Here is a 9,779-nt window from a genome sequence, read left to right as displayed (position 1 = left end):
TCTTCAGTCCCCATGGCAATAGCTTCTCAAAGCCTGAAAATAACAATGTGCACAGCTATTTTGACTGAATAAACCAGATGCCATGTATGCATAAGGCTAAGCCTAACAGTGTGTGCTTGTGGGGTGAGGGTTTCATTTCAGCCATGAAAGTAAACAGCAATTTCCCAAGTCCACATACAGATACACTCTGCTTGGTCAGGTGTGTCAAGTGAGAGAGTGACATTTTTATATTGTCACTTTTTAAACCAGATCTGCATTCCCCCCTTTGAACGGCTTTCTTATGATACCTGATGTGGCATACATGCACTGGGAACCTCTAAGGCATCACTCTTTCCAGCAAAAAAAAACCACTGGAATGGTGCCACAGAAGAGGAGAGGGAGAAAAATACATTCTAGCTTAATTTTGGATAATCACATGTTCCCCCTTTGAACTGGAGCTGCTAATCAAAATGGGAAGCCTTGTGAGTTGTTTTGGTTAAGAATAGAAATCTATTTTCATCTTTGGTGCTGCCTTAGGTACTGGAAGATAATGTGCGATGAAGGAAGAATCAACTACATAGTGAGTTTCTTTACTCACTTTGAGTAAAGAACGGCTTTCTGCCATTCTGAGGGACCTTCATTTAGTCCTTTGAGGGTGTTCCATCAGGACTGTGACTGGATGAATCTCCCCGTGCAGGCCACCAGGTAACGCATGGACTTTCTCTCCTGGTTGCCCAACTCTGCATCACTTCTGGAGCCTACTTCCTGTGTGATCCCTATGCAGGAATGCCAGGAGCTGGCAGACACAGAGTTCCTCAGGAACTTGGTCGCCTTTTACCATTGGGGCTCACCTGCTCTGGCTGATATTCAGCTGCTCACAGTCTCACCCAGGTTGTGTGGAGGATGTTGAGATAGCTGGTCCAACACAAAGCTTTATTCACAGGGTCTGTAGCTGGTGATGTGCATTGACTTCAGAGATAGCAGCTACTCTTTGGGAAAAGTAAAAAAATGAAAGGAGAGAAACAGAAGGGAAAAGAAAAAGAAAGCTCACTCCCATGACCATCTGTGAGGAGAAGGTACAGGAGATCTTTAGAGGAGAGTCCTCCCCTAAGCATCCTCTCTGCAGACAAATTTCCCATGGTAAGTATATAGGGGGTTTAGGTTTGGGGTTTTTTTTGACCCACTCAAACTTACTGCTGGTTGGACTCAATGATCATAGAAGTTTTTTCCAATCTAACTGATTTTATGATTCTGTGAATGATTATATGATTCTATGATTTTGTTGTGTTCTCTAATCTAAGTTGAGAGCAACAGCCTAGGAATAGGAAGAGAGATGGGAAAGGAAGGTGATTCTCACACTGGTGGCCATTACTTTTCATGACAGACTGTAATAACAGGGCTTGCAGGTGCAGGGCTGTGGCAGTAATACAAAACCAACATGAATTGCATGGGGGCCCAAGAGATTCCAGCAACATGGAAGGATGCAGTAAGGAGTCTGCAGAGCTTCAGACAAGAGCTTTTCATGTCACACAGGCACTTCAGGCTCTGCTCAACCCAGGGCAAAGCTGTGGCATGGCTGAGAAGCACACACAGCTGGGAAACACTCCCATTTGGAGCTGCACAACTCTAAATTGTCTCTTTTTATTATCACAACCAGCAGAGCGGGTGATGACAACCACTCACTACGATGACATCCCGCCAGCTGCGAGCGAGCTCGCTGAAAGGCAAGTGCCCTCGGCCCCTTGCTTGAGTCTCACAGGCCAGCTGGAACAAGGGCATCCCAAACATCCCATGGGACTTGGATGAGGTGACTGAGGCCTCATGGCTCACTGGCCAGGATGGGGCAATGCCAGGTGCTGCACTGGACTTGCCAGGCCCCTGCTGGAGGAGATTGAGGCCCGTTAACTCCAAGCTCAGCATGGGGCATCCGGCATCTGGCAGCAGCTGGGACACATGGCAGACGACTGCCATGCCTGCCTCCAGCATCCACCAATGGATGCTGTCACCCTGGGCAGGGACATCCAACCCACTGATAAAACAGATTCACCAGCTGCTGTTTTCCAGCATCAGGGATTGAGCTAAGCCAGTCCTGAGTTTGGCTTTGTCTTTGTGGTGAGCCCAGGAAGGATTTTTAAGCTTTCTTCAGCAATTCAAGGAAAAGGGAGATGGGGCAAGCAAGGAGGAATGAAAGTCAAGGCAAAAGAAAAAGCAGGCTGAGGCAAAAAAAGGCAGGAAAATAATAGGCAAGGGAAGAGGAGAGGAGAGGAGAGGAGAGGAGAGGAGAGGAGAGGAGAGGAGAGGAGAGGAGAGGAGAGGAGAGGAGAGGAGAGGAGAGGAGAGGAGAGGAGAGGAGAGGAGAGGAGAGGAGAGGAGAGGAGAGGAGAGGAGAGGAGAGGAGAGGAGAGGAGAGGAGAGGAGAGGAGAGGAGAGGAGAGGAGAGGAGAGGAGAGGAGAGGAGAGGAGATGAAAAAGGGCAAAAGAAAACTAATGAGCACTCTAGTACTTACTTCACTGCTTGCCTCAAAGAGTGGATTTAAAGTGCAACCTCAAGCAGTATGAGTGTTGGCAATGCTCTATCTAAAGCTAAAACATGATGATGAAAACATAGCAGGAGCAAAAAATATGAGTGTGGACTAACTGAGAGGGAAAGAAGCCTTTTGTAAGCAATTGTTTGCAGATAGTTTTATGATGATTCAATGCAGTTGATGTAAAATTTGTCTCCGTTGAACTGGGTGTCAGCCAGCCTGGTGTGGCTATTAAAATTTAGCTGGAATTGGTATTACTATCAATTGCATTAGGTGAGGAGAGGGGTGCTGCCTTTTGAGCTGGTATCCCTACTGCCAGCCCCGGGCACAAGAGCTGGTTCTGCTCCCCAAGGCCCCTGCCATGTGCCAGTACAGGTGGTCGCCAGGCTTGTCATGAATCAGGTCAGAGAACTGATCTGTGGGAAAAAGAGAAAAATGGAGGGAAGTGTTTGTGGTGGTCTTCTTTCCTTTCCCAGGCTGTTTTTCCTGCCCTCAGCTAGCTACTGAGAAACCACCAGGGCCTCCCAGAAGCCGTCCAGCAAACCTTCAGCAACACGGATCAGTATTTCCCCAGCTGCCAAGGTAAATACAAGCAGCGAGGGAAAACAACAGCGGTAAACCCCAAAACCCTGCAAGCTCCCTTCATCCACTTTGACAAATAGTAGTGACAGGGGCCTCTGTTTGGGGGGAATGCTGGGTGGGTCCCCTCAGGGACCCCCTCAGCAGACCCACGTGCTCCCTCCTCCTCCTCGGCCGGAGCGCTGCTGGCTTTGTGAAATGCTGAGCTGCACATCACCATGTCCCTTGTCAGCACTCAGCAAGCTCATATTAAAACAAGAGGGAGGCCAAGTGGATGAGAAACTGAAAGCCTCCCTGCTGGCTATGGGGAATTCCTTCCCTGGCAGAAATCAGTGCCAGAGCGACCAAAATTCCCGCCAGATTTCTCTTCTTCCACATAATAAATGAGAGTTCAGATAATTATCTCGGTGGCACAGATTTTAATTTTTTTTTAACAGTGCCTCATAGAGCATACTTGGTGAGTCTCTGGCATTGCTCTGTCAGTGTAAAAGGAATAGGGCTTCCTTGTGTTTGTAGAGATAACAGTGCTTCAGGCTACAAAAGATAACTGTGCTTTTTAATTTAATCTTACAGCCATGACAACAGTGCAGGGGGTCTCTGCTGCAAATATGCTCAACCTGCATTGACTGATGGCTGTAATATCTGAAACCTGGTAGGTTGCTTTGGGGAAAGTGCCAGAATAAGCATCTTTTGCTTACTACAGAATCTCAGAAGTCAGAGATGCAGTCAGATGTAAACACCTGGTTTGGCAGATAATACATTTGGGGTTCTGTTCAAACAATCACTAGGTTTGCTAATAATTACAGTGACATTTTTGAGTGGTATCAAATGTGGGGAGATACATTTGGGTTCGAAAGCTGGAGGGGAAATCCTTGCAGATTATGTATGAGGAGAAAAGAGGACCACACACTCTTCACCTTCCTTTTACATTTAACTTTTACATTTAACAGTTCAGGCAGAAATTTTAAGATTTCTGTGCAGTCCATTAGAAATCTATATTGATAGGGACCAGAGTAAAACACGATTACATTTTTAAAATATAGCAGAAATGCAATACAGTAAGACAAATGCAGCTATTAAAACTGCATCTCTTAGACATATTTGACCAATATGCAAGTTATTTTGAGCAACAGTTTCTGAATGTTACCTATAGCATTAAAAAAGTAATAAATCCCTCCTAATGAATATTATTTAGCATCTGTATTTCAGGTCACTCGGCAAAAGGATGCCAAGAAGTGAAACAATGAATGAGAGGGCAGATGCTTTTCATCAAGTGTCCTTAATTGCTACCCAGGTTGCATTTCTGGCAGATCAGCAGGAGCCCTCTGCAAAAGACAGTCATGGTGATGAAAGATGCCACAGTGATGGGCAGGTGAAACATCAGCAGCAACCTGGATAACTGTCACAAGCACAGGTCCAAACCAGTTTATTGCAGCAGTGATTTTTCAAAGTGCCAGCCATGCCCACGGCCCAAGGAACAGCTTTTTAACTCACCTGTGAGAAGCTAAAAAATGGGAGAAGAACCACAGTAGATGCCTGCTGCTAACAAAGCAGGGGCCACAAGTTGGACTGCTTCAGACCTAAATTGGCTGCCACCTTTCTTTTCCTACATACCCTTCAAAAATAATGGCTAATGCTGTGTCAGTCTCTTTCTGAACGCTGCCCCATGGGTTTTAATTACAGTTTGCCTCTGAAAGCACAGTGTCTGCTCTGCTCCTTGATCTGCCGTGAACTTGGTGACACCAGGGACCCTTTTTTGTCACTTTGTCAGACCCCACACACTTACCATTCTCATCTACAGTGGGGTTTTTTGCAACATTCAGCAAACTCATGCCCTGGTCCTACAAATTGCTTTTCAAGGAGCAGGAAACCAACACAGGAAAGTGCACAGAACCCAATTAGGGAACAAGTAATTAATTTTCCAAACATCTTCTTTTGTCTTTAAATTTTCCAGACCTTGTAAAGGGCATGGGCAGCCAGTTTAGTCGCACTCGGGTCTCTCCAAGACAAGTTTGGCTGGTGTGGGGTTTTTTATGGACCACTCTGATGAGTCCCCATAGCAAATTTCCCCAGGAAATACAGGAATGGCTTTGTCACTACTGGATTGTTGCTTTTCCCTTGCGAACCTTTCCTTTCTCCAACTTCTCCTTGAAATGAAGGGGGCTATATGTAAGAAATCACATGCTTTGGCGTAAAAATGCCTGATCTCAACTCAGCTTACCCAGATCAGAAGCAGATTTAAGCCAAATCACAAGAGTATCCCCTCTGGTTTTGGTATTGATTTAAACTGGGGAGAAAGTAGGAAGACTAAAGATTAAATGGTCTTTTTTACCCACTGCCAGCCTGCTTGAGCAAGGAGGTTGGGTGGTATGGGCTGCACCCATCACCTTCAGCCTCTTAACATGGACACACACACTCTGGGGTCAGAGACTTTTTAAATATCCTTGAACCAGCAGAAAAGCACACATCAACCACTGGCCATAAATCACAAATCCGTTATTGGAAAGACCAGTGTCCTTGGAAATTGCTGAGGGACGCAAGCCATACTCTCAAAATTCTCCACAGCTCTTGGCGCAACACAGGATGAAAAGGTGACAGGAGCTGCGATGCTCACTGAGTTATACACCAGAAAATACACCAGCTTCCAACAGCATCACTGCCTCAGTGCCTGAGTGTCTCCTGGTGACAGACACAGAAAACTGCTAACCACATCAGACTTGAGGTGAGCTCAGAGTTACAGAATCACAAAATATTCTGAGCTGGAAGGAGCCCACAAGGATCACTGAGTCCAGCTTTTAAGAGAATGACCTGTATGGGGGTCAAATCCACAGCCTTGGAGTTATTAGTGCCATGCTTCAGCCAGATGAGCTGATCTCAAGGAAGACATTGGGAAGCAGATCTTGTTTCTGGTGCACAGCAAACATCAGCATGTCTGGGATAGAAAGCAGGAAAAGCCACAGTATGTTTCCACCTCTTCTTTGGGTGACAAACACTGAAGTTATACAAAAATGACACCCATTTACCGTAATTTGATAACTGTATGGTTTCTCTTGTATTCAATAAGCTGAGAAATCGTGGTTTATCCAAAAGAAAAGGATCTTCTCCAGGTTTCCACACTGCCATGGATTAACGTCCTTCTTCAGATGCTGCCCTAGAAAACATTACCTTCTCCTCTCAAGTTTTCTCCCCATGAGCACGGGTGCCTCTGCCTAGGCAATGGCTCCAACTGCCCAGGTCACCAGGCAGGACATGGATCATGGAGCCCATCCCAGGTCCCCAGCAAAATCACCCTGCCATCAGAAGGAGGGCCATGGCCTGGGCTGTGTCTCTGCATGCATGTATCTCTCAGCTGCCTGGGTAACCCTATCAGCTCAGAGTCGTGTAATGTGTTTCCTTGATGGATCACTGTAAAATCACCCAGAGATCCTGAGGCAGCCTGAGACCTGTAATTGGCTGGAGGAGCAGATACTGCTTTGGAAGGTGACTTGGCAGGCAAGGCAGGGTATTTTTCCCTCACTCTTTTTCTCTCTGTCTGGTCACAGCAGGTAATTTGACAATTGTTTAAACTGGCTAGAGAGTAATTGGGTTTTTTTTTAATCAACCCAAGTTGAAATGGAAGAAAACTGTCCAATCTTAAGGCTGTAGTGTAGAAAGGAGGAGGAGAGGGCAAGGCTGTGTAAAATTACACTGTCTAAGAATGTCACAGGGATTTAACTGCTTACAATCCCATTAGGCTTGTGCTGAAGGAAGAAAATCTGGTTTAAGCTGGAGGAGGGTTTCCAAAGCCTCTGCCATCACAGGGAGCCTGGAGCAACTCCTCCCTAGCTGATGTTTACAACAGACATCCAGTACTTGCTAGGAGGGCAGCTACTGCCCTGCACTGCCTTGCTTGTTCCCATGGCCAATCCCCCCATCCTGTCCCAGTTATAAAACAAATCACAGTTATTTGGATGCAATAGAGCATTGCCCCAGAGCAGGCCACCTCCACCCCAAGGATTTACAGTACTGTCTTGTCCTCTCCAGTGTGTCAGGGAAGGGGGCTAACCGTCTGGGGTGGCCAGTTTTGGGCCAACAAGGTAGACTGGGATGTGTCATGTTGGCAGCAAAGTGCCATGCTGCTGTCCCCAAAGGGCACTGCTATGGCCTGCTGCAAAGGGAGACGATGGGCAGAGCTCTAGTCTTACGGGAAAACATGGATTCCTGACATGATGTCATGGGTCATGCCAGGTCCTGAGATGTTGGGCTGGGTGAGATCTGACAGGTTTGTGCAGGTATGAGGAACATCACTGCTCGTGTAGGGCTGTGGGTTTCATGCTAAGAGCCAGCTCCAAGCAAGGTGTTGAGCTGTGGAGTGGCAGTTTAATCCATTGTGGGAGCTGAGATTGCACAAGTTATTTGGGAAGCTGAAAGCTAATCTCAGATGGAATCAGTGGTGCCAAAGGAACTGTAGCCAGCCCTCATTTCAGCAACACCACACTGCAGTGCTCATTTCATCCAAGGAAGAAAAATCTCTTTGAGCCTGGATAACATAACATCAATCAGTACTGGAGTGCTTGATTCAATACCTGTTTACTATTTTACTTTAAATATTTTAAAAGAACTAGCTAGGAAGTTATTTGTATCTTTCGCACATCCAAATTGCAGGAACATAACACTTTTGCACTGATGGAGTTGTAATTTAAACAACTGTTAGTTAATTCTTTCTCAATATTAACATTCCAAGAAGCAAAACAAGTATCAAGACAAAAAGCAAAAACGTTGAGTGAAGAATATTTACACTATCACTTGTCATATATTAGTCTCCAAATGGCCACCACCATTCTCATTATTGTGCATATTATGGTTAATAATTAGCTGCTCAATCTTCATCTTCAGGAATGCCCAGAGCTCATTTCTCAGGCTTCCCTTACAAAATTGACATGTCCTGAGGAGTTAACTGCTATATGAAGTTCAGTTGCAGGTGATGTGCAGGAATTTCAGAAAATATGACAAATAACTTCAAAATTAACGAGGGATAAAGATAAGAAAATGTGGAGTGGGCACATCAACATTTGGTGATGATAAGACACTTCTGTTAGTATTTTATTGTGACTTTCCATTCTGGACAGAGTACAGACTTTAGATGTCCTTGTTAGTATGTCTGCATGCTTCAGAAAGCAGAAATTGCAAAACACTTTTGATTTGATTCTTACGTTTTCCTCTCTCACTCTTTTTATCTGCCTGTACTATCTTGAGCAGCCTTAGGACAGGAGGGTTAGCTGGGCATAGCTCGCTGCCCTCTCAAGGCTCAAACTGAAGGTAGAGACCCTTCTTAGATACCTGGATTTAGTCTTGCTTCTTACAGCACAGCATTTTTTTACTGATTTAGCACAGGTGAGCACACAGAATCACAGAGATGTCTGTCTTGGAAAAGGCCTTTAAGATCAACTGTTAATCCAGTACTACCAAGTACAACACTAAACCATGTCCCCATTTGCCACATCTGCACATCTTTTAAATACCTCCAGGAATGGGGACTCCACCACTTCCCTAGGCAGCCTGTTCCAATGCCTGACAACCTTTTCAGGAAAAAATTTTTTTCTAGTATCCAATCTAAACCTCTCCTTGTGCAACTTGAGGCCATTTCCTCTTTTTCCTTCACTAATTGCTTGGGAGAAGAGATTGACCCCCACGTGACTACATCATACTTTCAGGTAGCTGCAGAGAGTAATAAGATCTCTCCTGAGCCTCCTTTTCTCCAGGTGCCATGCCATGCACAGTCCCAGGTCCCTTCAGGATCCCATAGCAGCCAGTCATTGTTTTGCAATGGAAAGGTCCTTTTGAGGCTGCACCACACCAAGGTTCTGGTCCAGAAGGGGATTTAGTGGCTATGGTTAGCTCAGCCCACAGTTCCTGAGCCTAAATAAATGTGAACCTCAAAATCCTGTGCAAGCTGATGCTGAAGCTTGGAGAGGGTCCAGACTTGTGATCATGGCCTCAGTGCATGTCACACCTTGAAAGCAGAGGCATCAGGAGTCAGTGACCTGCAGCCCAGCCAAGCCCTCCCTACATGGGTGCTGTTGGAGACCTGCTTTGGGTGATGCTGAGCATAGCTTCTTGTCCCACTGAGCGCAGTCTTCCTCCTGTCATGACCAGGCCTGGACAACCAGAAGGTTACTCTAAACTGCAGAGGAACAGCTTCAGACAGCAGCAAGGGGGGTGAGCTGAGGAAGCACCTTCTCCCCTCATGAAAGAGGTGCAATTTAAAGCAAAGCCCTGAGCTTGTGTTTGCTAAAGGTCTCCTGGCTCATTGTACTGAAGCTTCTCTGAGACCCCCTCTCCATCCCTATCTGCAGTACCTGAACCACAGGCATAGCCTTTTCTACTTGGACATGTTAGTTCTGAAAAATGTCTTATTTGAGCTGAAAACAATGGCTCAATTACATTGTATAGCCACAATATATCTTTATAAATGTAAATAAATGCATATAGTATAGAAATATAGATTTGTGTTCTTTATGTAGTATTAATATCTGTTTCATATATAAATGCTCTACATGTGTATATATATATATTTATATAATCTTTATAAATTTTGTTTATGTGGACACATCATATGTAAAATATGTATTTGTCTATGGTAGCTTTTGCATTTTATGTACCTAGTGTTGCTCTTTTCCTTCAGTTGTGGGTGGAGAGGCTTTGATGCTGTGCTGG

At 45.3% G+C, this 9,779-nt stretch overlaps 1 long non-coding RNA gene across 1 annotated transcript; it reads left to right on the top strand.

Moving 5' to 3' along the window:
• The first annotated feature begins 2,033 nt into the window (after positions 1-2,033).
• Positions 2,034-7,620, top strand: LOC136374265 (uncharacterized). The gene is made up of 3 exons (XR_010745865.1): positions 2,034-2,091; positions 2,981-3,086; positions 3,657-7,620. It is a non-coding gene; the product is annotated as an uncharacterized lncRNA (long non-coding RNA).
• The last annotated feature ends 2,159 nt before the right edge of the window (positions 7,621-9,779 follow it).

Source organism: Sylvia atricapilla, chromosome 2 (genome assembly GCF_009819655.1).
Source record: "Sylvia atricapilla isolate bSylAtr1 chromosome 2, bSylAtr1.pri, whole genome shotgun sequence".
Lineage (NCBI taxonomy): Eukaryota > Metazoa > Chordata > Aves > Passeriformes > Sylviidae > Sylvia > Sylvia atricapilla.
This window is presented reverse-complemented; position numbering and strand designations above follow the sequence as displayed.